The following is a 14,250-nucleotide window of genomic DNA, read 5'->3' on the forward strand; positions in this document are numbered from 1 at the left end:
TCCCGGGGGGCATCATGCATTAACCCCCGGACTGACTGACTGACTGACTGACTGACTGCAGAGTGAAAGCCACCGCCCCGTTCCAGCCGTCTCGAAGCCCTCCTGGGCAGCATCAGTCTCCAAGCCCTCCCGGGGGGCATCGGGCATCAACCTCCCGGGAGTGTCTGAATGCATTCTACTTTCACAGCATATCGGCCGTCCTCCAGTGTGACTACCTCCAAGCCCTCCCAGGGGGCATCCATCCTGACCCCCCAGTTAGTCAGACTGACTGACTGACTGACTGACATACTGACTGCTTGCAGTGAAGGCAAACGCGCCCCATTCTGGCCACCTCCATGCCCTCCCGGGGGGACATCGGGCATTAACCCCCCTGAGACTGCCTGCTTGCCTGCTCTGTGAAGGCCAATACCCTTTCTGGCTACCTCCAAGCCCACCCGGGGGGGCATCCATCCTGGCCCCCCGGGACTGACTGACTGACTGCCTGCCGGCAGTGAAGGCAAACACACCCCATTCCGGCCACTTCCATCCCCTGTTGGGGGGCATCAGGCCTTAACCCCCCCAGGATTTTCTGCTTGCCTGCTCTGAGAAGGCCAATACCCTTTCCTACCACCTCCAAGCTCTCCCGGGGGGCATTGCACCTTTACCCCCCAGGGCTGCCTGCTTGCCTGCTTTGTGAAGGCCAATACCCTTTCTGGCTACCTCCAAGCCCACCCGGGGGGGGCATCCATCCTGGCCCCCCGGGACTGACTGACTGACTGCCTGCCAGCAGTGAAGGCAAACACACCCCATTCCGGCCACTTCCATCCCCTGTTGGGGGGCATCGGGCCTTAACCCCCCCAGGATTTTCTGCTTGCCTGCTCTGAGAAGGCCAATACCCTTTCCGACCACCTCCAAGCTCTCCCGGGGGGCATTGCACCTTTACCCCCCAGGGCTGCCTGCTTGCCTGCTTTGTGAAGGCCCACGCCCCATTCCGGCTGTCTCCAAGTCCTCCTGGGGGGCATCGGGCATCAACCCCTGGGAGTGTCTGAATGCATTCTACTTTCACTGCATATTGGCCATCCTCCAGTGTGACTACCTCCAAGCCCACCCAGGGGGCATCCATTCTGCCCCCCCCCCGGACTGACTGACTAACTGACTTACTGCTTGCCTGCTGTGTGAAGGCCCGCGCCCCATTCCAGCCAACTCCAAGCCCTCCCTGGGGGCATCAAGCCTTAACCGCCAGGGAGTGACTGCTTGCATTAAACTTTCACTGCATATTGGCCGTCCTCCAGTGAGACTATCTCTAAGCCCTCCCGGGGGGGCATTGATCCTGGCCCCCTGGGACTTACTGCTTGCCTGCTGTGTGAAGGCCCGTGCCCCATTCCAGCCATCTCCAAGTCCTCCCGGGGGGATCGGGCATCAACCCTCTGGGTGTGTCTGAATGCATTTTCACTGCATATCGGCTGTCCTCCAGTGTGACTACCTCCATGCCCTCCCAGGGGGCATCCATCCTGGTCCCCCGGGACTGACTGACTGACTTACTGACTGACTGCCTGCAGTGAAGGCAAATGCACCCCATTCCGGCCAACTCCAAGCCCTCCCGGGGGGGCATCAGGCCTTAACCTCCCAGGAGTGACTGCTTGCATTAAAGTTTCACTGCATATCGGCCGTCCTCCAGTGAGACTATCTCTAAGCCCTCCCGGGGGGCATTGATCCTGACCCCCTGGGACTTACTGCTTGCCTGCCAAGTGAAGGCCAGCACCACATTCCGGCCGTCTCCAAGCCATTCTGGGGCCTTAACCCCCCCCCCCCGGACTGCCTGCTTGCTTGCTCGGTGAAGGCCAATACCCTTTCTGGCCGTCTCCAAGTCCTCCTGGGAGCATCGGGCATTAACCCCCCGGGAGTGTCTGAATGCATTCTACTTTCACTGCATATCGGCCATCCTCCAGTGTGACTACCCCCAAGCCCTCCAAGGGGGCATCCATCCTGGCCCCCGGGGACTGACTGCCTGACTGCCTGCAGTAAAGGCAAACACGCCCCATTCCAGCCACCTCCATGCCCTCCCGGGGGGGGGGCATCGGACCTTAACCCCCGCCCCCCGGGACTGCCTGCTTGCCTGCTCTGTGAAGGCCAATACCCTTTCCGGCCACCTCCAAGCCCTCCCGGGAGCATCGGGCATTAACCCCGCGGGAGTGTCTGAATGCATTCTACTTTCACTGCATATCAGCCATCCTCCAGTGTGACTACTCCCAAGTCCTGACTTACTGACTGCCTGCAGTGAAGGCAAACGTGCCCCATTCCAGCCACCTCCATGCCCTCCTGGGGGGGGGGGCATCAGGCCTTACCCCCCCCCCCCCGGGACTGCCTGCTTGCCTGCTCTGTGAAGGTCAATACCCTTTCTGGCCACCTCCAAGCCCTCCTGGGGGGCATCGCACCTTTACCCCCCGGGGCTGACTGCTTGCCTGTCGAGTGAAGGCCAGCGCCACATTCCAACCATCTTCAAGCCATCCCAGGGGGAATCGGGCCTTAACCCCTCTGGGACTGCCTGCTTGCCTGCTCTGTGAAGGCCAATAGCCTTTCCGGTTGTCTCCAAGTCCTCCCGGGTGGCATCGGGCCTCAACCCCACGGGAGTGTCTGAATGCATTCTACTTTCACTGCATATCGGCCATCCTCCAGTGTGACTATCCCCAAGCCCTCCAAGGGGGCATCCATCCTGGCCCCCGGGGACTGACTGACTGACTGCCTGCAGTGAAGGCAAACACGCCCCATTCCGGCCACCTCCATGCCCTCCCGGGGGGGGCATCGGACCTTAAGCCCCCCCCCCCCGGGACTGCCTGCTTGCCTGCTCTGTGAAGGCCAATACCCTTTCCGGCCACCTCCAAGCCCTCCCGGGGGGCATCGGGCATTAACCCCCCCGGGAATGTCTGAATGCATTTTACTTTCACTGCATATCGGCCATCCTCCAGTGAGACAATCTCTAAGCCCTCCCAGGGGGCATTGATCCTGCACACTGGGAGTGTGTACTACCATCGATTTTTCCATTCTCCCCAGGGGAATGCAGCCAGGAACGCCGCCACCTGTTTCCTTTGTCTTTTGAGTGACAGTTCCTCTGTATCGATGGCATCTGTTTTCTTCCTGTTCCCTTTGACATCCAAAGCAGTTTTGGCAGACAAGGGATCCTTGGCACAACCAGTGACACCGAGGGAACGTTCAAAATACCCCAAGAAAGGAACTGCTGCTGGCAACGCCAAATTCAAGGTGATCCATCATGGAGGAGTGCGGGAATACACACAGCAGTGAAGCGGACAGCCCACAGACTCCCCTCTGGGTCTAGAGAAGGTCAGGGTATGAATACTCAAAGTAAAATTCACTGTACGGAAAAATTCAATTAACCAATGTTGCAAATTTTTATTTCAGATGATAACATAAAATAAAACAAAGGACTCAATTGGGAGATTAAATTTTTTTCAAAGAGATATGATGAAGTAACACCATGATTGAGGAAGACAAGGAAGCCTTTCAGTGAATTTATGCAGCAGACCTTATATCGGGTTCCACAAAACAACAGACAAACAAATACCCCTCAAAGAAAAGAAAGAGAGAATACAGGAATGCACCAAAAGGGCATCATGGCAACATACAGGCAGCCACTGCAGAGCCGTAACGTTGCATTTGATAGGGACCACTACTTGTGGTCAATGAAGTAGAGACTGGAAGAAGGAAAGCTACTAGCAAACTCCGAACATGCCATTAATTGACCGTTCCAAGTCCCTTCGCACATAGGAAGGCTAAATGTCCAAAGAAAAAGAACATGGTCCAAATGCACAGGGCAGGTAAACAGGCACTTATTTCTCATATAATGGGTTCATAGGCCACCTGACAACGAGGTGCTTCATGGGAAAAAAATCAGAGTTTCTTCCCATAAGGACTTTAGACTCTTTTCCTCACAGATTCATTCGAGAAAAGAGATGGTACGTCCTCCGTGGGTTGCTCCCAAAGATTCAAAGTCACCCAGCAATCAAGCAGTAGCTCTCCGGAGACAAAGGCGGTAAAGAGGAAAGGCTGTCCTGGACGGAAACAATCTAACCAAGGTCAGGGATGGGGATGTAAAGCTGGCATGAGAAAATATGTCTGGGGTCAAAGGAATAGTCAGTCCCAGAAAGGTACGGCAACCCCGAGGCACTTACAGCAGGAATGGAGAAGTCAAGCTTGCGTTTGAGAGGGAATCCCTGCCCTCAATGGCACAGCACACTGCAGGGCACTGACAGAGGGATGCTCGGGGCCTCTCTGCGGGCATCTACATCTGGCATGGCCAACTTGCACCCTCCTGGGGCTTTGGACTACAACTCCCACCTACCCTAACAGCCTCAGAACCTTTCCTTTGGATTTCTTTAAAATAAGGACTTCTTCTGATCTCACAATGCCTCGTGTCGAGAGGTAGGTAGCCTCGTGTCGAGAGGTAGGAGACGGTTGAGGACCACGGAGGTGGGGAAGACCCATAAAGAGAACACACTCATAACCTCCAGACAACCATGCAGTCCTGAAGGACACCCTTCAGAATAAGGCTACTCAATGTTGGAGCAGAGCACGCAGCCAGTGGCTAATAAACTCAGAGATTTAATGTAACCAAACTGAAAGCTAAATCCAGACATCCCCCCACCCCCCCCCCACCCCCAAGTTCCCCCCAGACTGGCAGCTTAATTGTACTTGTTGAGCACTGGAGCTACTGAGAACCTTCTTGAACCGTTGTTCTCAGAGAGGTTCTAAAGCAATACTGTACTTTCTCGCACGGATCAGGATAATCATTCCAGCAAGGGAATTAGAAACCTACTGAAGTTGTAGTTGCTCTTTAGCCTGCTCTGCTGGCGCCAAATGCCATACGAAACATCCAATTTGTGGAAAGCGCATTCTAACCAAATGCAGATTTGGCCAACATGGACGAGAGGAGCCAGTCTCAAAATGCCCACCTTTTTTACATTGGGATCTGTAATTCCAGGGATGTTCCAGAAAGCTTTTCTGATCCCGTTATCCTCATTGAAGATAATGGATGCACTGGATGCACCTGTGGTACTGCATCTTTCCTATTCCCATGCACTTTTGCAGGTAGCTATAGACCTTTTTGATATCATCCCAGGCTTTCAGTTACTAGAGGAGCAGGGCAGCTTCCTTTGACTTTTTATTACCATCTAGTTTGTCTTCAACAACCGGAGGAAGTTCCTCTTGACCTCAGCAGCTGCTGAAGAGCTTAAGCTGCAAATGCAGAGCATATAACATAGCGCTTCAGGGTGATGATCACCCGACGATGCCAGTGTTGCCACGTCTGTGACGGGCCAAACATGCGTCCTCCCAGAGACATATTACCAAAGGCACCCTGGTCTGACCAATGGGTTCCACCTCCGTGAACCCTCAGAATACGAGGCACAGCTCTGCCGGTGCCGCAATGCTTCTGCGCAGGTCTAATGTCCTGCAAGTTCACTCATAAAAATGGGCAGCCTCCTGCTCTTCTGCAAATTGGTGCGAGAAGATCAAAATATCTGGGCAGATGGGGGCCTTGAGCACAGATTGCATGGTGACATTTCTACCGGACACTTCTCCCTTTCCAGAGAACAGCAATATCGAAGGAGAAGTAGAAGCCATGATGGCACCATTCCCTAGTTGCGGAGGAGCTCCCCACACCACCAACTCTGTCACAGACCCAGCAGGAAAAGGTAGTGATCAGTAGAAAAAGATTTTCCTGACACTGATCTATCTTCAAGAAATAGAATTCTAATTGGAAAGAGAACCACTTGTAGCAGCGGTTCACAGAGAGAAACACATGGCTCCAGCAGAATGTAATGATTTCTTTGGGGGGGGGGGGGGGTTAAGGGAGGTGTGGTTTTTGTTGTGAAGGAGATTTGTATTGCACCACGGGATATTTATTTCTTATTTATTGACTATTCTAAAGCCTTTGACTGTCTGGATAATAATACATTGCAGCAAGTTATGGGTGGGATGGGCATACCAAGCCACCTTGTCTCTCTCCCGGGGAGTCTGTACAAATTTTTTAAAGAGGGGATCACGGGCCCAGGTAAGACCCATGCAGGGTACAGACTCAGTTCCTCACAGATTTATTTGAGAAACATGATGGAACGTCTTCCGCGGATTGATCCCAAAGACACTCAGCAATCAAGCAGTAGCTCCCTGGAGATAAAGGGGGAAGTTTCCTATGGATAGATAGCAGACAAAGGAGGATTCTGGGGGCAGGGAAGACCTAGTTGGAGTAGATGGGGAAGTCAAGCTGGCATTTAATAAAATGTCTGGCCTCAATAGCACTCCACCAAACAGCAGACAAACAGTAAGTCCCTTTAAGGAACAGTTTCCCCCTCCCTAAGGTCCCCAAGGAAGGAAAAGGAATTCGTTGAGGTAGCTGCATTCAAAAGTAATTAACAAAAAGCAATGAAAATGACGAAGACTAACAGTGACAAATGCAAGATACTCCACTTTGGCAGAAAAAATGAAATGCAAAGATACAGAATGGGGGACGCCTGGCTCAAGAGCAGTACGTGTGAAAAAGATCTTGGAGTCCTCGTGGACAACAAGTTAAACATGAGCCAACAATGTGATGTGGCGGCAAAAAAAGCCAATGGGATTTTGGCCTGCATCAATAGGAGCATAGTGTCTAGATCTAAGGAAGTAATGCTACCCCTCTATTCTGCTTTGGTTAGACCACATCTGGAATATTGTGTCCAATTCTGGGCACCACAATTCAAGAGAGATATTGACAAGCTGGAATGTGTCCAGAGGCGGGCGACTAAAATGATCAAGGGTCTGGAGAACAAGCCCTATGAGGAGCGGCTTAGGGAACTGGGCATGTTTAGCCTGAAGAAGAGAAGGCTGAGAGGAGATATGATAGCCATGTATAAATATGTGAGAGGAAGCCACAGGGAGGAGGGAGCAAGCTTGTTTTCTGCTTCCTTGGAGACTAGGACGCGGAACAATGGCTTCAAACTACAAGAGAGGAGATTCCATCTGAACATTAGGAAGAACTTCCAGACTGTGAGAGCCGTTCAGCAGTGGAACTCTCTGCCCCGGAGTGTGGTGGAGGCTCCTTCTTTGGAAGCTTTTAAGCAGAGGCTGGATGGCCATTTGTCAGGGGTGATTTGAATGCAATATTCCTGCTTCTTGGCAGGGGGTTGGACTGGATGGCCCATGAGGTCTCTTCCAACTCTTTGATTCTATGATTCTTTGATTCTACTTGACAAAATAAAGAAGGAAACCTTTAAAAATGTTGGAATGGATAATAACATATAGTTTCAAATATAAGGCATATGGATCACAACAATAATCTAGAATTGAATGCAAAGGATTTTATAGAATTATTGAAGGGATTTTAAAAAGAAAAGAAAATTGGAGCAATATTAATTATTCTGTAAGAGGGTGAAACACAGTGCTGAAGCAGTAAGGGTTTGCTCCCCTTTGCCAAAGTTGGCAGGAGACAGCAAATGTTTTTTTTTTGTGGCAGCAGGTTACCAAGCACAGTGCTGAAGCAGACTTGTGTGACTAACTCCAAGCCCTCCCGGGGGGCACCGGGCCTTAACCCCCCCATGAGTTTCTGACTGAATGCTTGCCTGCAGTGAAGGCCAGCACCCCATTCCGGGCACCTCCAAGCCCTTCCTGGGTCCATCATGCCTTAACCCACCAGGACTGACTGACTGACTGCTTACCTGCAGTGAAGGCCAGCGCCCCATTCCAGCCACCTCCAAGCCCTTCATGCGTTCATCATGCCTTCACCCACCGGGACTGACTGACTGACTGCTTGCTTGCCTCCAGTGAAGGCCTGTGCCCCATTCCGGCCACCTCCATGCCCTTCCTGCGTCCATCATGCCTTAACACACCGGGACTGACTGACTGATTGACTGCTTGCCTCCAGTGAAGGCCTGTGCCCCATTCCCGCCACCTCCTAGCCCTCCAAGGGACTATCATGCCTTAACCCACCGAGACAGAATGACTGACTGACTGCTTGCCTCCAGTGAAGGCCAGCGCCCCATTCTGGCCACCTCCAAGCCCTTCCTGTGTCCATCATGCCTTAACCCACCAGGACTGACTGACTGACCGACTGACTGACTGCTTGCCTGCAGTGAAGGCCAGCACCCCATTCCGGCCACCTCCAAGCGCTTCCTGCGTCCATCATGCCTTAACCCACCGGGACTGACTGACTGACTGCTTGCTTGCCTCCAGTGAAGGCCCGTGCACCATTCCCGCCACCTCCAAGCCCTTCCTGCCTTAACTCACCGGGACAGACAGACGGACAGACTGACTGATTGCTTGCCTGCATCCATTATTTGTGGAGAAAGGAGGAGACTCTGGAGGAATATCATGGAGGAAGGAGAAGGTAAACATGAATAATAAAAGCAGGTGCACTGGGAGATGGACAGCAAGGGGACAGTGGTCTTGTTCAACAGAAGCTGGGGGGGAACCATCAGAGGAGAAAGCCAACACTGCTTTGGATGTCTAAGGGAAGAGGAAGAAACCTGATGCCAGCAATGCAGAAAAAATGTAATTCAAAGACAAAGGATACGTCAGACCACTTTCCAGTGATCCCAAATAAATGGCCTGTGGCTGGGAGAATCCAAGGAAGTCTAATCCTAGTAAAACGGTGCTGAAGAGGTGGTGAAGGAAGAGAAGTGCAGTCAAAGCTATATCCTCCCATCACTCCTCCCATTCCCCTATTCTGCACGGTAGCTACCTGTGCCAAGAGAAGCACAGCCCCTCATGTAATCTAGGGAATGTTAAAAATACTCCAAGGACAGAACTCCTGTCAGCACCCACAAAGTCTAGTCCACTCACCATCGAGGATAACATAAACACGAGCAACAAGGCAGAAAGGGGGCATTGGCAAAATAAGCTCAAGACCTAAAGGCCCACCAACACACAGCAGACAACCAGGCAGTCCTCTAAGTTAACAGCAAGGTAAAAGTTAGCTGGGAAAGGGCAGCTCACATGTGGAAGAACAAAAGGGACAAAGTCATCTTCATAAGGAATCAGTAGCACCCATAGAGCAGAGAGTGGTGGTTCTCCCCGAGGATAGTCTGGGATGAAGAACTGGCCTACACTCGGCAACCAGGCAGACAGCTCCAACAAGAGAATTTGTACATCTGTAGAAGACGTCTCATTGAAACTGTCTTCTTTCGATACCACTCAGGAGTAGAGAAGTCACCAGACAAGCACTGTGAAACGACAGCAAGACACAGAACACAGCCAAACAGCAGTTTGGATATTGACACCACAAAGTACAGAGAGATGGAGGAAAAGTTCCATTGCCCAGAAGATAAGGAATAGTCACCCAACAATGACAGCTCTTGCATAGATGCCACCATGTGTGAGAAAGGGTACACCTATCCCTCCGAAATCGAAAGAGAAGACTCACAAAGTGTCCTGTAAGAAATCTTGAACGTGCAGAACCTACTACTCTGTATGCCAGTATTACAGCAGACCTAAATCTAAGTCTCTTCCTCTATAAACGATAGCTGTCCTCCTCAGAGCAGACAAACTGAAACTCCCACCTTACTCAATTAATGAATTAATATTTTGGAGAAAGGAAAAGGTTGAGAGAAAACAGGAATGCACCCAAAGGCAATTCTGGGCAGCCACTGCATACCTGTGAAGTCGCATTGGATACGGACAATTATCATTAAGAAGTGTAGCTGCTATCAAACACGGCATTCATTGACCGTTCCAAGTCATTTGGCACAGTGGAAGGCTACAGGGTTAAGGAAAAAGGAACACGGTAAAAATGCACAGGGCAAGTAGGCAGGCAGTGATTTCCCATCCAAAGGATTCGTAGGCCATCTGTCAACAAGGCACATTGTCATGATGCAGGACAACAGAGGACAAGCAATGGTGGGGGTGGGCCAAATAGCACAGGATCCATAAATGCTTTATGTTCAGATCGTCCTGGATAACATTGAGGAGATCCCAAGCACCTTCAAGCCAGTTCTTTTGGCAACAGAGGAAGATCCGGAGTCTTCAAAACATAGTCCATCTGAACTGGGGTTGTGGTTTGCTCCGGCATTCACAGCCATTGTGGAAAGATGAATCTTGGTGAGGCTTCTCTGCTTCAATACCCTTTCTCCCAGTCCTGATTGAGACTGTAACGTATGTTTTACCACCTCATTGGTTTGAAGAAATGATTTTGTGATAAAGTTTTCCTGAGCAATTTACAGTTATTTTGGGTTTTTGGGAGTTCCAGTTTCCTGGATGATTCCTACCTACCCGCACCAATACCTGCGCAACATGTGACATTGAAAAAGCTACCCAAACACCCCTAGAACAAAACTTCTTCTGGCAACGGCAAAGTAAAGTTGATCCACCATGGAGGAGTGCAGGAATACACAAAGCAGTAAAGCAGACACCCCTCTGAGTCCCCCCTAGGGCCAAAGAAAGAACAGGGTATGAAAACTCAAAGTAAAAAATCAATTTATGGAAAAATTAAATGAGCCAAGGTTGCAATTATGTATTTCAGATAATAACATTAAATAAACCAAAGGGCTAAAGAAAGGAGTAGATGTGGCGGTTAAAATCATCCAAGAGAAAATATGAAGTAACAGCAGGAATGAGGAAGAGAAGCTAGCCTTTCGGCAAATGTATGCAGCAGACCTTTAATCGGGTACCACAACACATCAGACAAACAGACACCCCTCAAAGAGAGGAAAGCAATGGTAAGCTCGAGAGGGGACAGACTATGGAACACTGAAGCAGAGACTGGAAAAAGTTGGCAGACTCAGAACAAGCAAGAAGCACTAGCGCCCATCGAGCAGAGGGTAGTGGTTCTTCCAGAAAAAAACTCAGTGAAAAAAGAACTGGCCTACACAAAGCAGCCAGGCAGACATTTCCCTCTGGATATATCATCGACCTGTTACGTTAGGAACACAGATCTCATATGAGTAATCGTTTTTCCGAGATTTTTTCCGAAATTCCGAGGCCACCCAGGAGTTGCAGAAATGAGTCGATGGGAAGTAAGCAGACAAATGCCGGAACACTGCATGCGTACCACGCGGAAAACATAGAGGGAGGGGTCACATGGAGAAATGAATGCAACAAAGTACTTGTGGAATATGTGAGGAAGGGGAATACGCACGTACATGTGAAACGGCCGCTGTTATGGAACAAGTGTTCCAGGAGGTCAAAAATTGTGCACTAAGTGTTTGTTTGCAGTCCTAAGATAATGACACAGGATGTGTAAAGACTCAAAGGCCAAACACCAAGTTGGGAACTTTGATTTGCTGACGGACAATTCCTGAGGATACGGATGCGCACGCCGACGTTCTCAGAGGAACATGAGGCCATGGCTGATTCGGTTTTTTTTTTGTATAAAGGGGTGGGGGTTATTCATTACACCATGACAGGGGGAGCGATGTACTACATTGAGGGCACAGAAAAACTTACACAACATGGAACACACAGCAGTCAATCAGGCAGTCCTGAAATCCAACATTAAGGGCCCTGAGAAACAACGAGGAGTGAGACTCATATAATCCACACCCATTCCAAAGGAACCTAAAATTAAAATTACAATACAAATTGATGAGGATATTCAAGGCTAGTAAGTTGAAACCTACTGGAGGATGACAAAAATGCAGTGAAAGCTAAATGCAAACATGACTACGGGAATGACCCCCGGGAATGACTGCTTGCCTGCAATGAAAGCCAAATGCAATCATCATTACCCCCAGGAATTAAAGAAACGTTGCCTGCTAAGCTCTATATTGAACTTCTGAATTTCCCCAAAGATGGGAAAGAGGCTTTAGAAATCCTGAAATAATGAACACCTACTGGTTCACGGGGGTTACCAGAGGATGACAAAGATGCAGTGAAAGCTAAATGCAAACATGACTACGGGAATGACCCCCGGGAATGACTGCTTGCCTGCAGTGAAAGCCAAATGCAAACGTCACTCCTGGCATTCCCCCCGGGAGTTTCCGCTTGCCTCTGCTGCGGCCAGGAGTCAGGCCACAAAACAATACGTCAGGCAGTTAAAATTATTGTTCCGTTCTCCACCAATCTTATGGGAGAAGGACTTGGTGAGCTGAGGAATGTACTTGATCAACTTGTAGCATTCAATTTCCCTTCAAAATCTGATGAATTACCCAAAGGAACCTAAAAATGCAATAACTATGCAAATTGATGAGGATACTCATTAAAGGCAAGTCAGTTGAAACCTACTGGAGGACGACAAAGATGCAGTGAAAGCTAAATGCAAACATGATTACGGGAATGACCCCCGGGAATGACTGCTTGCCTGCAGTGAAAGCCAAATGCAATCATCACTCCCCCCAGGAATTAAAGAAATGTTGCCTGCTAAGCTCTATATTGAACTTTTGAATTTGCCCAAAGATGGGAAAGAGGCTTAAAAAATCCTGAAATAATGAACACCTACTGGTTCACGGGGGTTACCAGAGGACGACAAAGATGCAGTGAAAGCAAAATGCAAACATGACTACCGGAATGCCCCCCGTGAATGACTGCTTGCCTTCAGTGAAAGCCACATGCTAACGTCACTCCTGGCATTCCCCCCGGGAGTAACCGCTTGCCAGTGCCGCAGCCAGGAAACGGGCCACAATAACAAAAGTCAGGCAGAAAATATTATTGATCCGTTCTCCACCAATCTTAAGGGAAAAGGACTTGGTGAACTGAGGAATGAACTGAGGAATGCAAGAGTCATTGCAGTGTTTGCTGTGGGGATGGAGATTTGGATTGTACCACAGGGTAAAGGGTCGGGGGGGGGGGGTTAGTTAGATTAAGTGGATAGATTCAAAATGAGAACAGTAGTAGAGAACACAATTAATGTAGTAGCTGTTCTCAGATAAATGCAAGGCCCTCCCTTTTGTATTGTTTTATCTTTAGGGTTCTTTTTTTTTAAGGGAAATTTTTAACGGAATTCTTTTTTCACAAAAGTATTGAGTGGTGCCCCATCCCTCATGAAGTATCATTATAGTGCCCATTTCGAAAAGGAACCTACTTGGTGTGGAGGAATAATAAAGCAGAAGAAATATAGTGCGGCACAGGGCTGATAACAAGGCAGTGTAGATATTTCGAAGTCTATAATTTCAGGTTCTCGGAAACACAAGACAGAAGTGATCAAGTGGACTGTGCTGTCAAAATCAATCTGTTTTTTGGGCAGTTGCAGGTTCCTAGAAACAGTGCGGAAACAGTATGGGTTTGTTCCCCTTGTGTGACAAACTCCAAGCCCTCCCAGGTGGCACCGGGCCTTAACCCCCTTGAGTTACTGACTGAATGCTTGCCTGCAGTGAAGGCCAGCGTACCATTCCGGGCACCTATAAGCCCACCAAGGGCTGCATTTCCCCTTAACCCCTCCTGGTGGAAGGAGAAGAAGGACAACTGGAAAAAGAAAAGCAGGGGCACAGGGAGATGGATATAAAGGCCCCTTTATGCTATTTGGGCAGGGGGTAAAGCAATCCCACCACTGCAACACCAATTATAATAACCAGGCAGATGGCAATGCGATCAATCCCACCATCTACCCCTAATCATAAAGGCAGTCTTTATGGCCAAACAATATAACTGGACAGGGGGCAAACAGACCCCAACACTGTCCCTCCTTTAATAAGGAATTCACACCACTTAGGCCCCTAGATAACACTTGAGGGGATGTCTCTCTATTAAAACCTTCGCTGCCACCATAAGTATAAACAAACAGGAACCCTCTAGCTATTTAAAATTTTAAAAAGGTTGTTTAAAACACCACCACGTACTGTCTATTAAAAAGGCATCTTTGAGGGGAGTCAGGAGAGGTTGATTTAAAAAAAAGAAAAGGGACTCAATCCACAAGTGGCACTTGACTCAGGCTTAAGTTCAAACAAATACAAGAAAGGTTTATTGAATAGAAGTTACAGAATGAAGAGATTGCAGTTTCATAAGCTTGGCTGTTACAATTAAAGTGTTCTTGTTCTTATAAGCGTAACGGTTGCATGAGAGAATGGTTCTATCTTTGTTACAGTTCCTAAACAAAACCCAGCTATTTCTTTCTTTGAATAGCTGTAACTAGTTTGCCACAGCCTACTTCACTGTGCAAACTTCAGGCAAACTGCCTATTCTAATCAGGAACTCCTACAAGCTTCTCTGATCCCACTCTGACTCTAACACTAACCAGAACTGAACTGAACTGACAAAATAAGCTTCTCTTTTTCCCTCCAACAGTCCAACTCCGCCCCCCTTCTACAAACCAATCATGGCTGTTTCAGGGCTGGCCCAGGCCTAGGCCACTCCCCCTCT

At 49.3% G+C, this 14,250-nt stretch overlaps 1 pseudogene; it reads right to left on the reverse strand.

The window, feature by feature from the left end:
* Positions 1 to 4,781: 4,781 nt before the first annotated feature.
* LOC137095571 (large ribosomal subunit protein uL4 pseudogene) lies at positions 4,782 to 5,616 on the reverse strand (annotated as a pseudogene).
* Positions 5,617 to 14,250: the final 8,634 nt, after the last annotated feature.

This window comes from Anolis sagrei, chromosome Y, assembly GCF_037176765.1.
Source record: "Anolis sagrei isolate rAnoSag1 chromosome Y, rAnoSag1.mat, whole genome shotgun sequence".
Taxonomy (NCBI): domain Eukaryota; kingdom Metazoa; phylum Chordata; class Lepidosauria; order Squamata; family Dactyloidae; genus Anolis; species Anolis sagrei.